This window comes from Parasteatoda tepidariorum, chromosome 11 (genome assembly GCF_982258835.1).
Source record: "Parasteatoda tepidariorum strain Cologne lab strain chromosome 11, Ptep-v5.0, whole genome shotgun sequence".
Taxonomy (NCBI): domain Eukaryota; kingdom Metazoa; phylum Arthropoda; class Arachnida; order Araneae; family Theridiidae; genus Parasteatoda; species Parasteatoda tepidariorum.
In genome coordinates, this window is record NC_141765.1 from 55,768,311 (window position 1) to 55,785,287 (window position 16,977).

Genomic DNA, 16,977 nt, shown 5'->3' on the forward strand with positions numbered 1-16,977 from the left:
CGAAGTACTCGAATTAATTAAATATTACTGGAAAAATTAAGATATATTTTTAAGATAAAAATGGATTTCAAAGTAAAACTGATTTTATGCATTATGCACCCTAAGTTCTGGTAGACAATAATTTGATTTGGGATTTTTTTAAAATGCGGTAGGTGCTCTGCTTTTTGAGACAATACATATACTAATGAAAATGGAAAACATGAAATTTTGATGTGAAACTTAAAAGGGAATCATTTGTTTATCGTAGAAGGAAAGTAAAATGTGACAATTCAGTAAATTTATATATAAGTTCAATTTTAAAATCCAAATTGATAACAAACATTGTGATTGTTAATAAAACGTCACTCAAAAATGGTATTTTCTGCAATTATTTTTTTTTAAGAAAAGAGCTTTTAATTGATTGTTTTCAGAAACTGTTCTTTTACTAATTTCATTAATACAACAAAAGTGTTCTGATATATTAAATTTTCTCTGTTTTGTATTCTTATTATTTTTTTGAAAAAAAAATATTTTCTTCAAAAACATTCCAGTAAAGTTGGAGAATATTTAGATCTTAACATGTTGATTTGTATTTAAGAAAATTCTTTTTTCATTTCTAAGATTTTTCTTTATACTATAATGAACATAAGTGCAAGCAATCAACAATTAGCTTTCATGTTACAATACAAGTATTAATAAAAAGATATGAAATGTTATTATAAAGCTAAAAAAAGAACCACTTATTTGTCTCAAAAGGAAAATAAAATGTGTTTCTTCTTCAGTTTATATATATTCTTCTATCTTTTACATGAAAAAAAATAAATAAAAAAAAATTCTAGCGCCGAGACTACCAAGTAGGAAAAACACAATGCTTTGAATATAAGATTTAAATAATCCAAGGAATGGTTTTCAGTTTCTAGAGTATGTTTTCTTTCAAAAAACAATGATTTATGTTTAATACAACAACATATTCATAATGCAAATAATGATTGATGGAATTGTTTACACGAAAGAATTCAGCATAAATTGAGTACAAATGTGCATTAAAGGTGATCATTTATATTAGTTGTAATTCTAAAAACGAATGGAAATATTCTTTCTCTTGGGAATATCTTAAAAGCTCAAGTTTTTTTTTTCATTTTGTAATTACAGTGAAAACGTTTATTCCTGTCAATTTTAAAATTTACACTTTTATATGACATTTAAGTAGAGTTTTGTTTCTGAAACATTTGTTCATGCTCCTGAAAATGCTGTATCTTTATTTTGTAATCCTTTTATTAGCTATCAATAATAATTAATTATTTATTTTAATTCACCAACACATTAATCGAAATGCTCATTAATCGAAAATATGCTTCGTAATAATTTTATAAAATAATTTAATTTAATTTATTTTATAACAGTCATTGAACAGCAGACCCAATTTGAGCTTGCGACTACCAATGCTCAGGCCTTGTCATTTTAAACCCCATCCAGAAGACAAGTATTGGGAGAAATTTGTCTTAATGGAGTACTCTTTGATGAAACAAACCCGTCTTTTCGTTACATGGCAAGAGAAAACCTCTCATGGTTAGCCAGATGGCTACGAGACTTTATCCCAAGATACTTCTACCACTGAGGATATTTCACATCAGAACTGTGGTCAGTGCGAGCCAGGTGCGGAATTTACTATCAGCCTTTTCCACACTATTTACTTTAAATATCAGCCATAGCTGCTTTTAAATCCAGGTTACTTCATTCTGAGGCGAATGCTCTGTTTTCTGAGCAACCACGACTCCAATTTGATTCATTAGAAAATAATACATTTTTAGCATCACCCAATTTAAATATGCACAGTAGTTTTTAAAATTATTTATTATGCATTTCCTAATTATTGTATTTTTGAGAACATTCTCAGAAAAAAATGGCTCAACTTTTAACTAAATGTCAGTAATTTGAACCATAATACATTTTGAATTTATTTCAATCTAAATAAAGAACTAAATTAATCTTTGCTTCCCATCAATTTTAACTCTAGTATCGTGTAATCAATTCTAAGAAGTACAATATTATGATTCAACTTAGCGCCATATTTATGCTGTAGCAAATATAAATTATAATATTTTGAATGTAGTTACAAGTTTGAAAGTTACAATACTTTGAAGCTAGAGCAGTATCAAAATTTCTAACAATGTACTTTAGTGCTTATTACAAATTCAAAAATCTCTGTAATTAACCCTTTGCTTACGGTGTACCATTACATGTGGTCCACATGTTGTACCAGCCGTGATCAAAAGGTTAAAAAATAAAACCTTAGCTGGAAAGAAACAAATAAAAGGAATCCGGGACACAAAAATATAGGATAATTATTGTGTGCTTATTAAATGATACAGCGATACAAAAAATTTAAAACCATACATGCATTTTTAATAGATTAAACCAAAGAACTATTGATCTGCTATGAGTGATTTTTTGCAATTAAGGCTGAAATAAATTATGCAAACAAGCTCATATTTTTTACCCATCCGAGTCAATGATACGTGATCACTTAATTTTCTCTTCTCGACCCGCAGTAGCATGTATGAGGCAAACATTTTTTACTCCTACCGCCCATGATCAAACGGATTTCATCTCAATTCGCTACTCTCGTATTACATTGCGTATTAATACGTATACTAATACGTATATGTGCGGGCATGAGGAAGCTCTTCTTTTTCATTCCGAAGAAGTTTATCCTAAACTCACCGAGAAAAGAAAAGGAAAAATCAGACACTCTATGAGAAATTAAGAAGCTAGGCTTCAGCCGGAGTGGTTCTGTTATGTTTTGCTGGTATACTTGAATTATCGACTAAGCATGCTCCCTGAAAGTAACTACTTACTTAAACCATCATGCTTATTTTATCATTCTAGATTGTCTGGCATTTCATTCAGTATCTCCATGAGTATGTTGTTGATACCACTGTTTTTCAAAATGGCAAAGCAAATTTCATTGGGCAGACAAAATACAAGATTCGTTTTATAAACAATCTTACAACCTATTGCATTCACAAATCACCTGATTTGAACCCATTAGGCAAGCTAGAAAAGCAGAGTAAATAACATTAGGACATCTGCAATTTGGTTGCTTTGAGCCGTGGTGGTCCCCTTCGTTCGAATCCCAGCTTAAACTGATTGATACGAATTCTGCTTCCGGCTCGCAAAAACTACATTTCTTTCATTAAATATTCTCAGTGGTAAACGGAACATGGGTCTCCTTACCATGAGGCTTACCATCGGAGGATTTCATGGATTTCCTCTTCATTTAACGCAAATGCCTATTAGTCCCATCAGCAAGTCCTACACAAAGTCTAGTTTATCCTAATGATTGATCCAATTGCTTTCTTGTCTTCAGGGTTTGGTCCAAAATTACAAAGTTGTAGAATTGAACATTAAAAGTCGTACACTCAGGATTAGGTCGTATGTTCAACACTGGTTATAAAATAATATTAAAAAGGCTGATTTGCGTGATTAAATCATCTCCGAGTTGTAAAAACGTTAAAGTTTGATGGACTCAACCTAACCTGAAGATTATCAAATCACAGACAGAGTTACAATTTAATTAATAATACTTTTCAATATTTCTGGGGGGAATAAAATTCGAGATATATTTAGCCTATGTTTTTTTTCCTTCAATATTTGGTGACCATAACCACTGTTTAAATTGCAATATAAATGCCCTATTATATGTGAACTGAGTACTTTATCTGATATCATTTGTTATTGCCTATAATGGGAAAAAAATACTAGGTAGCAGTTGCAGAATCACAATGCCATGCCCGATTTTAAAAATAGATTGTACCAGCTTCTTTACTAGTCTAGCAAATTTTAGAAATATTTTTACCTGGTTATTAAAAATTGAAGTTTCTAAAAATTTTCGTTATCTATTATTTTCTTCAGCAAGTTTAAATTGAGCAGGCAAAAGTTGGAATGATAGTCTAAGACACAAGATTCAAAGTAAATGTCAAATTTATTACTTAATTTAGCTGTCTTATAGCATATGCACTTACAAACTAGAAGGGAAATTTTCTCTCTTGATGAGTTAGAGATGCGAAAAAATTTTACCGTCTTTTCTCCGAAGCAAAAACTTAAATTACTGTACCTGAACGATTTTCACGCTTCGATAGTGTGATCTGACGCATGACATTTGTTTTCCTTTAAATAATTGGATATATTTATTTACCTATTTCAATTCAATGGATAAAATGAAAAAAAAGCTAATCAGCTGCTGCACTAAAGTTTCAGAGAAAAAGCCTTCTGACAGCCGAAACGGTGTACAAAATAATCCAACTACTTTTTATTCTTTAAAAGCTGCGACATCTCTTAAATTTCTCTGTGTGATCATTAGATTAGAGACTTAAATTACATCACCATTTTTCTTAAAGAAATAGCGTATTGCAACGATATACTTAATGCGATGAATAAATAGTAAAGATTTTTTCTTAATCCATCTAAAATAAATTACTTAACATGAAAGATGTGCCTAGTCGGAATAGAGATGCTCTCTTTCATTGAATTTCAGAAACAAACTACCAAAAAAGTGCTTTCTTAAAAAATAGTTTTCAACCTTTGAATAAATTAGATGTAAAACTAGCTAAATTTGTTTTGTTGTTTCAATCATTACCATACCACTTTTTAATCACCTGAACAATTTAAGAGTTGCGTCTTTACTATTACCTCCGTGAGGAGAATGTTTGCTCTCATTATAATAAGAAAAAAAAATCCTTATACAAATTGCCAGATCATCCCTTATTTTGGTTTCTCTTTATTCTTCTCACCAGTTAAAACACCTTCTTTTGTTTAGTATGGTTTTGTTTTGTTATTTTTTTTATCAAAAATTCTTTTATTTCTTACTTGAGAACTTTAGTGCCATTAAGTTGCAAAACACGAGGAGAAGGGCTTTTATGCGAAAATTTTTAGGAGAATGAGGAATAATTTACATCGATTTCTTTTCACCGAAGAGTGACAGGTCCTTTCAAAGCAATGCAAATAAAACACAAACCAGCACATGCATACACCCATCAACACCAAAACACAAAAAAATTGCCGTCAGAAAGGCGTGAGAAAAGCCCACAGCTGGGCTAAGTCTAAGAAGTACTTTTGCAATACGTCAATAAAGCATTCACTCGCAAAAGAGCCTTTCATACAACTATGCGGTGTAGCTCCTTTTGTTGTAGTACACTTGCAGCGTCTAAAAGAACTACTGTCGAGTTGATGTCAGCATCGAAACGTTATTGGTACCGCTTGCTATTCTGTTTTTGATATGCTGATGCTTTGTTAAGCTCAAAAAAAGAAATAGAACAAGGAGAAGAAAAAAAAGAAAATGTGTTTTGAAACTTGAAACAAAGAATTCGAAATATATTTTTCATCCGGATCCATTGTTGGAAGTAGGAAATATTTACGCATTCTATTTTAGCAATCATTCTTTTCCAAAGCATGGGCAGGAAAAACTTTGTGGGAGGTGTTATTCCTTTCTGTTTTTCCACTTTTTCTTCTTTCGCTCGTCTCGAGCCATTTGAATCTAGGAAGAAGATGTGAGATATTGAAAAGGAGAACCACACCGATAACGAAAATCGTTGTAAAAATATGATTCTTACAAATCTATGCAATGTTAGCGTACCTCATGCTTGAAAAGAAAAATAAAATCCGAAATATGCAACAAAGAGGATTGCATATGACACTTTGCAAGCCTGAGGCGCGTGTTTCTCTATGCTCAAAAAGCTGAACAAACAAACAAATAGAAAATCTTACTCGTGAGCATTTGAAAAAATATATAAAACATTTCTTTTACTATATACATTATTTTATCTTTTGCATGCATGAATTGCTTAAAGACTCTTTATCTGCAATAGGGTCTCGATCCGGAAACAATTCAATTCTATGATTTTTCGTGAATTTACGATAAGAAAATATTTATAGAAATCAGCAACATTTGTCCCTACGTGCTGTAGAAATGTTATGTTTTGATATCAAAATATTTTCTTTTTTGTCAGGAATATTTATATTATAATATTTATGTCGTAATATTCATTTTCCGATCAAATAACTCAAATTTAAATAATTTTTATATGCCTTTATATTTTATACTTTACTCATACATTAAAATATCATTCATATTATGCCGTGCTACCTACTTTATTTAAAAATAAGTAATATACGTACTTATTTTATTTTTTTAAAAAAAATCTAAACTTAAGGAAAAAAATTATGATAAATATCTGAAATTTTTTATTGATATGAGACAGGGTGTCTAAAATAGAACAGTTTGCAAAAGTATTTAACAAGAAAATAAAAATAATACTTTCGGTAAATTGATGTGATAAACCATACTATCTTCTTCAGGACTTCGAGAACTTTAGCTAAATTATTTTTCCGATAGAGGGCACTGTATGTCTCTTACCCATGTCCTCCAATTACGACGTGTGATTGAAGCTGTTAGTGGACATTTCGTGTACAGCAAACAGAAAAGCTTCACCATGCTCTATCTTTTTAATATGCACTACTATATTTGGACAAGTTAACGAAATTCATAAAAAAAATCATAACAAATATCTAAAATTTTTTATTGATATCTTACAAGGTGTCTAAAATAGGACTGATGATTTTTATAATCATTTAACAGGAAAATGATTAAAATCGAAAATTATCATTTGAAGTAAATTGACGTGATAATGCATAATATCTTCTTCAGAACGAGGTTTTAGTTCAGTTACTCTTCCAAAAAGAGTACTGTAAATATTTCCCATCATTTTTATGCTTTTTAATATATGAAAATTACGTTCTCTGATTACGAAAAGAGATTAAAGCTGATAGTGGATATCTCGAGTGTAGCATACGAGAAAGCGCCATGCCTCTTTCGCAAATATATATTTTAGCAAATTAATACAATTTATTATAGAAAACCAAAGTGTATATATATGGGCTTTTAAGAACACCCGATAAAAATTCTCAGTTTTAGCCTTCTATTTTCATCACATTTACTTCAGAATTTAACTGGTTAAAGAGCATTGCTGAATTTTTCGCTCTTAGTTAGATTTTATTTTATTATTATTAATATTTTTTGTTCTATAAAAACGTTGACGTTTTATTAATCATTAAAAATGACCCTACTTATAAACTAAAGAAATAACATTAGATGTACTTATGCTTAGGAATTTTCTACCGAATGGGATGAAAATTGAAGGAAATATCAGGAGTACGAATTATTTATAAATTAAATTGTGAACTTTGTTTTCACTGTTGCAAGAATTTTTTTTTATCAGATCTTAGATACTTTTAAGTCGCTGATTTCAAATCTGTAATTGATTTCTCTCTCCAAGTTACATTTTTTTTTCTATTTGGCATTTTTATTTTAGTCTATTTTTGTGAAAATGTACAAATTTAAAGACGTTATACATAATAAGGGGTCTCATAAAAGTTGCGATAAACTTCTAGAAGAGTTATGGCAAATCATCTGAGTTAAAATTACATAGATATCTGAGCATGTAAATGTATTTATACGCCGCTTGAGATGCTTCCCAATAATGAACTAATTCTTTGTTTGGTTCTGAACAGAAAGAGAATATTAAATAAAAAGGTCATTTACGAAATTTCTGTCTTTTGGAGCAGAACTAATTTCAGTTTTAAAATCCCCACACCCGAGTTAGGCAAGATCAACTATTTGTATACATGCAATAAAAGTTTTGTTCTCTAGGGTTATTATTTACCCTTAGCCAAAGCTATCAGCTTTACATGCGTTAAGGTTGACACTTTCATATTTATTTAAATAATGAATTAAACTCATGGAGGAAAGTTCACACTTGCTTATAGTGTACGAAACATGTAGAAGAAATAGTTCTAGTAAAAAATTAAAATTTTATGTCTTTCATTTTAATGCCCTCTTTTGTATATAATGCGTGTTTTTACTCCTTAAAAGACTAATTGTGTCGTATATTTTAGGCAGTTTTGCAACTTTTTTTTAAAAATACTTTTTCATAATTTACTTTGCTACCCTCAATTTAAAAAAATCGTTACATTAATTGCTTTCATAATTTTTATTTCATACTTTTAATAATTTAGCAGTATATTACATTACATTATATTATATTATATTTTATTATATTATATTATATAATATTTTTTTTATTATATTATATTATATTATATTAAACTCTGATAAAAGAATTTCAAAATTATAGAAAAGTGCATCACATTGTAACCGTAAGGACTTCGTTTTCATTACAAAGAAATTTAAATTAAAGTATAAGATTTAATGAGAAATTTTCTATTCAATACTGAATTCTGTTGAAATAGTTGAATAGGTGATTGAATCGGTAACTTCAAAATCCTTAGACTAACATTCAAAAGCCCGTATGTTGTTTTAAAACTACCTATTTCAATTTCTTCATAATTTATCAGATTTATCCCAATCCATTCAAAAAGTTTCTCATCAGAATTTGTTTCTTTTAAAAATATTTTCTTAGATTGAGGAGAAAAATCAAAGCGTTTCATTATTGTTTTTCAAACAAAGGTGATACTTCTTTTCTTTGATATATTTTCCTAATTAAAAAAACTTTGTAAGGATGATAAAAGTGTCTTTTCTGCTTCGTTTGTTATTTCTAAAATATAGTGCTTTGCACAAATTTTAAATTGGTATTAAATATATTTCCTTGTAACATAGAGGTTGACTTTGAAGAATTATACTAAAAATGTATAAGTTTCTCTTTTATACAAAATCTTTTAAAGATACTTTTAATATTTTAGTGATAATGATAATATTGCAGATTCAGAAATGTACAGCACAAGAAAAGGAAAAAAATCTTGCATCGAATTCATGTTACTGGGCATCCTTTTTTTTTCTTGTTAGGGTTCCTCGATTTAGTTCAAATATTTTCCAACATATGGTGCTGCAGATCATAAACCTGCAAATTACAAAAAAAATAATTGAAAATCGCACACAAATTTTTCGACATCTTTCAATGAAATGAAATAAAATTGCATTATTTTTGAAATTTCTATTATCAGCTGCAATAACGTATTGTATTTTTAAAACGAAATTATACATTCCACGGTAGAAAAAGTAGAAAGGACATCTTGCAGCACTATCTGTCGAAAACCTAGAAGCTTAGGGAGAAAAGTTTCTGCCCTGTCACATGAATTTGTTGCAATTTTTCTGTTTAAGCTTTTGATAACCATTTAATTTAGAACAATCTAATTATTTATCTAACTGGCTACCATTTTAACCTTTATTGATATAACGTCGCTTACAGCAAGCATTATTAGCATTTTTATGCATTTTCGTAATAAAAAAATTTATATTATTTATTTAATGTTATTTGAAGGATATGATTTGAGGCTAAAACACTGAATACGTAGCAATGTAAGTGCTTGACGATGATGCCAGATTTCAAAATCTTGGAAAAAAAATGTTTTTGCAATATATGTCACAAGTTCAACAAGAACGTTTAGGCAGTAACATTAAATGTCATTAGCCACTAATTCAAATGCCACTAATTCAAATTAGATTAAAAATGCATTGGTTCTGTAATTCAAATAATTAAATAATTTAAATAATTAAGTTGTTTTATAATTAAGTAATTTAAATAATTAGTGATTAAATGTTTAAAATTAAATGAACCTTAAATAAATAATTTTCTTATTGTTTTTTCTATAAATTGCCTTAAACTATGGACAAAGTTTTCCACGAAATATCAAATCCGTAAAGCATTCAGCACCTGATTCAGTAAAGGAAAGACTTCTAAGGCGAAGTAATGCGTAACTTTAGGCTACAGAAGGGCGGTCCCAGAATTGAAGGTTCGGTTGGATTTCCTTGAAATACAATCGGGTACTTGTCTATATCTCCAATTGTTTTATTAGGGTTAATTTATTAAATATAAAAATTACAGAGCTTATTTTTCTTCTTTTTATACGCTTTTCAATTATTTTCATTTACTATTTTTTCTCATAGTTTTACGCATTCTTGGACTCATATACTTATTAAAAATTAAATGAGGTTTAAAATTAAATGAGCCTAAAATTAATAATTTATCTTTTTTTTTCCTCTATAAATTGCCTTAAACTATGAGCAAAGTTGTCCACCAAACGTCAAAAAAAGAAAATACCTTTTCTTCACCACAATGAAATCCGTATAAAAAAAATTTTATGATGATAAAAGTACTTAAACTTTGGTTTAGAGTTTACTCACTAAGTGTAACGGTACTTCCTCTATTTAGATCATGCTGAACTCGAGAAAAACGATTCAGGTAAATGAAAACAGTAAAGGACACAAAAGAAACTTTATATTAGGCTACCTGCAATAAAATTTTTATTTCTTGCATTTAAAATTTTCAAAACTCATATTTTTATATACATTGAAAAAAATCTAAATTAGTACTTTTAATTTCAGTAAAAAAATAATATTATCAAATTAAACTTGTGAATTTCCTTTTGGAATTAGTGCTTTTACAGTACATTGAACTCATCATGTTCTAGAATTAAGTAATGATATTGACGATAGGGTAAGATCGATTAAAAAGCTGCAGATTGAATTGAGCTGAAACGACGTAAAAAAGGGCGATTAGCTTTTTATAAGTTTTTTTTTGTGCTATTAATGTTATGTCAAAATATTTTTGGGATTGAGGTAGAAAAAAGAAATTCATTTAGTTTATTACTTAAAATAAATTTCATTCCTTAGATACTTTTTTTGGTGAGAAGTTTAATGGGATATTCAAAAATTTACAAACTGTAAAGAATTGGCCATAAACATGAGCTTCTCTGCTTTTCAATAATCGAATAGAGGAATAATCTTCTCTGCTTTTCAAAAAATTCTGTATTTATAATTACAAATAAACTTTATGAGAAGTAATCAGATGGATTGCGAGTTTTTTATTGAGTGCCCAGCTGGAAATGCGTGTTTAGAAAAATGATCCAAACTTGAAATGCGTTTTTAAAAATAGGGACACTGCTCAAAATGTATGTTTAGAAAAATGAACAAATCAAAAAGTGCAAAAAATGAACTCAAATTTTACAACTAGATGAGGAACTTAGTATTTACTTCTCTCTACTTTTTTTAAGCACTAAGCATAATCATGCCCGGACTTCGGGTCGGAGTGACAATGTTTATTCCATATCTTTTCAGACAACTCTTTATATACAGAACACTAAATGATTAATTGGTTTTAAAAATCTTGATTTCTATAAAAGTTAATTTATAACCATTATTACAAATTTAGAGTACCCATGGCAACCTTGTAAAAAAACTGTTGACTTATAATATGTTTTCAATAAAAACTAATTACACACACACACACATATATATATATATATATAGATACAGTGGTGGCCAAAAAGACTGGACGTTTTTTGAAAGTTTCACGTTTTTAAACTTTGTGTGCTTGTAGAATATATTAATTTTCCCTTCAATACAAACGTTTATATATCAAACTGAAGGTAATTTAATGTAAAATTTAATAATAAATACAGTATTACAATATCTGTATTACAAAAAAAGTTATGCAACTAATAGTAAGATCTATCTCAGATTTGCACTTTTTTAAAGTGATACTTACACAATCAATACTTAGTAGGATAACCCATATTTTTTAAGACAGCTTCACAGCGTCTTTTCATCGAGTGAACGAGTGTTTGGAGTTCATCTTTCGTAATCACATGGTGCCAAGAATCAATTATAGCTGCAATAAGTTGTCTTTTATTGGATGGACGTTTTTTTCGTACAAGAATTTTCAAACGTCACCACAAATTTTCAATTGGATTGAGAACAAGGCTGTTTCCTGGCCATGGTAATATATCTATGCCTTTATTTTAAAACAATGCTTTGCATACTTTTGCTGTGTGGCATGGAGCTGAATCCTGCTAAGAAATAAATGGTGCGTTGTTGGGGAAGAGATCCCTGATGGATGGTATCAATTTTAGTTTCAGGACAGTTTCGATGTATTTTTTGGCTATCAGGATGCCAAATCAGGCTGAAAAAAATGCACAAGTGCTACTGCCGATAGAAAAATTAAGCGGTTTTGCCTTCAAGATGGAAAAATTTCATCATATGCCATTAGATGTGAATTGAATGCAGCGGGTATTGCAGTAAGTTCAAGAACAATAAGAAGAAGGTTATCAGGAAATGGACTGCAAGCTAGAATTCCAAAGAATAAGCCATATCTAAATCAAAAGCAACGTGAAAAACGAGTTAAGTGGGCAAAAGAACACATTAAATGGCCAGAAAATCAATAGAAGCAAGTAATCTGGAGCGATGAGAGTAAAATATCCCTCTTTGGTAGTGATGGTAGAAAATACGTCATACGTAGAGAAGGTGAAGCACTTCATCCTGTATGCATTGAAGCAACTACAAAAACCCCAACAAATGTCATGATTTGGGCATGCAAGTCTGCAGATGGTGTGGGTCAAATTCAAGTGATTGCCAAAAAATACATCGAAACTGTCCTGAGATCAAAATAGATACCTTCCGTCAGGGATCTCTTCCTCCACAACGCTCCATTTATTTTTCAGCGGGATCAGCTCCATGGCACACAGCAAAAGTATGCAAAGCATGGTTTCAAAATAAAGGCATAGATATATGACCATGATCAGGAAACAGCCCTGATCTCAATCCAATTGACAATTTGTGGCGACGTTTGAAAATTCTTGAACGACAAAAACGTCCATCCAATAAAAGACAACTCATTGAAGCTATAATTGATTCTTGGCACCATGTGATTGCGAAAGATGAACTCCAAACACTCGTTCACTCGATGAAAAGACGCTGTGAAGCTGTCTTAAAAAATAAGGGTTATCCTACTGAGTATTGATTCTGTAAGTATCACTTTAAAAAAAAGCAAATCTAAGATAGATCTTACTATTAGTTGCATAACTTTTTTTGTAATGCAGATATTGTAATACTGCATTTATTATTTAATTTTACATTAAATTACCTTCAATTTGATATGCAAGCTTTTGTATTTAAGGGAAAATTAATATATTCTACAGGCACACAAAGTTGAAAAGCATGAAACTTACAAAAAATGTCCACACTTTTGGCCACCACTGTATATATATATATATATATATATATATATATATATATAGAATAGAATCAGCTAGAAAAATCCTAGGTTCATTTTCTTTAGCACGCGTTTCGAGCTGTGCTCATTCTCAGAAACGCACGTTTCGAGCAATGTCTACTTTCTAAAACACGCATTTCCAGTTATGCCAATTTCCTTAAACATGCATTTCAAGCTGTATCCAGAATAAAAAGCTCACCTACGAAATGAATGAACACGTAACACACAAGATAAAAGAAAGCTGTCCAGAACTGCTCGCTTCTCTTGACTTTCGCTAATCTTTACTGTTGCCCATATTTGTTTAAACAAAGCCCTAAGTAGCCCTAGTAGTCACAACTCACAAGTGAGAAAATAGCAGTTCAATAATAATTGAAAAGAAATGAAAGTCGTGGGAAATATACTTACCGCAACCTTACAAAGGGTTAACTTATATAATTGCTTCTGTATTGTAATGAAACTTCATCTTCAGCGTCGAAAAAACGATTTATTTTCTATCTTTTGACCCTGAAGAAGGTGCTCGGTTATAGTTCCGAAATTATCGATTGTCAGTCTAAGTCACATTATTTGTATTTTCCAAGTTGCTTTAGCTTTATTCAGATGTAACGAAGTTAAACATTTCTCCATTTGTGGTGAATTGAGTTTGGTTTTTGTATTAATTGAATTATAAAATATTGTGAGTGGGAGGAATCAAGAGCATGAAAATTTAACATAGAACATGCTGTCTCAAACCACGTTGAGAGATGAAAATTTCGGAAAACGCTTGCAAGCTCTAAATCTAGAGAAAACGAAAAGCGGAGTGTGAAAACACACCTGGCTTCCTCGGGTACTCACGGAAAACCTTTTTATGTCATTGTTGCCCATGCAATGGCATCATTGAGTTCCATTTCAAACATTTCTTGTCATAAATTAATAATAATTTTTTTGTGTGAATGTTTTTGAGCATGACATCACAACTTGCTTAGGATTTTCGTGATTTTCACTCGGTCAATGTGACTTACAACTCCATATCCAATGGCAAGTCTTCATCTTCCAAATATCTTTTATCATCCCATTGAATTTGTCGGCTGAATTTTGGAATACCACATACATTGAACTTGGTAGCCTTGTGGTTAGAGAATTGAACTCTGGTCCGGAGGGGCCGGGGTTTAATCCTCGTCTCCGCTAAGACTGATCGAGTATTGTGATGTACGTACTCATAAAATCTGTTGAATCGAAAGTCCTGTGGTCGGTCGCTGAGCAGTGCGTTGGGAACAGGGATCTGGAGAAAATTGCCTTCCCCTTCAGATCTATATATAAATTGAAAAATTCACCTTACTAATGAGATCTTCACTGCACATAAGCAAAATTGTGATGGCCTGTCTTCGAATCATGATTAAAGATGCTGCTGAGACCGTCGCCAATAGCCCATTAGAGTCGTTACAGCAGTTCTAGAGATGACGTAAATAAAGTACCTTCCCCATGTTCATAAACAATTCATTTCACACAGTTTCAGGTGAATGTTGGAAAAGAAACAGCGCAAGTTGTACGTTACAGAATGAACAAATCATGATATTCATAAAAGGAACTGAGATCCTTGCTTAGATCTGAAAAAGAAAGAGTCCTCCTTAATCGGGGATATTTCCCTACCACAAAATGCTGTAAAACCTGGATATAGCAGGTTCGAATTCCACCATGACCCTGGTTGTATCAATAAGCTATTTTTTCATCAACTTAAGGAGCGTTGTTTACATGCGGTTCTCAGTATTTCGTACACAAATCCGCATACGTATCTGAATAAATCTCTGAATCCAAAATTCAACTGAACTTAAAAATTAATCCGTGATAATGGGTTTAATCACAGATCAAACCGTACCAATCTCACCGTAGCCCTAGATTTATAGTTTATCTATTTTGAGCCATCTGTTCTTCTATAGAACAAAAGTTTTTTCTTCTTCTTTTTTTCAATGCTCTACCGATTGACACTTGCTATTCCGGAATTCTATTCCTTGCCGCTCTTTCAGGGGCACCATATTAGGTGGGTCAACGTTGCTCCTACAGTAAGAACATACAGTACAGAGAATGAGAGAATATCCATGTCTTGTCCGGGATTTGACTGCAGGACCTTTCTGATGTTATAGGACAATAGTTTGTATGTTATTTTTTTGTCATCAACCCGCATATTTATTTGAGTAACTACATGAAATAATTGGTCCTACATGAACAAATAAAATTGGTCCTCGATCAATATTCCTCGGATCTAATTGGATCCTCGAATAATTGGCAGAACGATCTCGTTCTTTGGCCAAATGCTTTCTGTATCTTGGAGGTAGCGGGTTCGAATCTCGTAGTATCAAATTGTGATGTTCCATTCTAATTTGTACTCTCTCTTGACAAAGGGTCCCGCAGTGAACTCATCATTAAGACACGGTACCCATCAGATCACCGAAGTCAAGCATCACTGGCGGTGGTCAGTGAGCGGGTGGGTGACTACTTGGATTAGTCTGCCTAAGGACCGAGGGTGTGTGTTAAACTGTTCTACCGTAAAGTGCTCGACTTCGCATGCAGGTCGTCGGGCTTCCGAAGCGAGGTTGCCATCCCCTTTGTAGAGGATCAAAATTGCGACGGCATTTTTTTAGATCATCCTCAGGGATGCTTCCCAGACCTTCGCCAATAGCCCATTGTGCAGCTCTAGTGCGACGTAAATGAACTACAACTACAACAACAGCAACTCTTGGCAAAGGTTGTACTTTGTAATGAGCACACAAGCCTGTCTATGCGTAATAAAAAATAAAAATCAATCAATCAAAACTTTAAACAGACAAAACTTTAACTAGAAAATATTAATATTAAGTTATCGATACTGTAATTGATATCCCGTTTTCAAATTGTATGTCATTTCAAAGACAACTTTCCATAACAAACAAAATAAGATTTTACTTAAAATTACGTTAGACCTCAATCACACAACTGATTTTCACAATATGTTCATAGGTTAAAGAAGAATCTCCATCAATACTCAAAGGTAATAACGACAAAAGGCATTCATTTTCCTTTCATTGAATTCCACAAAAGAATTCCTTCTATCGATGAAAGAAGAACAATAGAAGCGACTCATTCCAAGATCAAGATTGTAAAATTTCGAACTCTTTTGTAATATTTGGTTGCTCGGATTACTTATACCGGTAAGAAATGATAAAATCTTTCTTTAACTCTAGTTTCCGATGAAGTGTGTTTAATGTATTCTCTCCCTACAAGAGAATAAGTTTACGTTTATTAATCAAGCTAAAAGTTTAGTTTCTTAAAGAAAAATTCAAAATTTAAATATATTTAATATAGTCCACTAAGACTACGACAAAAGATTAATAGATCCTTTATTATAATTAGACTTCCAAGTTGTTATTTATTAGATTTCGAAGTTTTTTTCTGTTTAACTTATATTTTTACGAGTTTTCAAAGACAATGTGCTGTTTAGTGTTTAATATCTTTTTTAATAATTTTTTCGCTAAGAATGAAAAAGACTATATTGTTAAGCTTGTTGAAATAAAATGGTAAAACATATTTCTAATTTGTCAAAGAGGGCACTTTGTTATTTAAAATACCATGATTTTTATGCATATAGACCGTATTCTGTTTTTGTACATTATACTTTTATCGAGTAAAAATTTCTGAAATTTTTATACTACTATTTCAAGAAAAATTACAACGAAACATTTTGAAATAAAAATATCATACTTGGAAAAAGAGGTGGCTTATCTCAAAAATTTCAAGAATCCCTTTAATGCATGAAGGTTAGGTTTATGGTATGTACAATTAGGAGACATAAATTATGATTTTGTAAACGTATTTAGAAATGGTATATACTTTACTCTAAGATAATAAAAATATTTCATTACGCAAAAGAGTCCTTAAATACATACATTTTCTGAATTAGAAAGATAGAAATATTAACTACGAA

At 31.0% G+C, this 16,977-nt stretch overlaps 1 long non-coding RNA gene across 1 annotated transcript; it reads right to left on the reverse strand.

The window, feature by feature from the left end:
• Positions 1-8,684: 8,684 nt before the first annotated feature.
• On the reverse strand, positions 8,685-15,274 carry LOC107445950 (uncharacterized). Its single transcript, XR_001584330.3, has 3 exons — positions 13,449-15,274; positions 10,178-10,283; positions 8,685-8,894 (listed from the first exon to the last, which is right to left on the reverse strand). It is a non-coding gene; the product is annotated as an uncharacterized LOC107445950 (long non-coding RNA).
• Between the last annotated feature and the right edge of the window lie 1,703 nt (positions 15,275-16,977).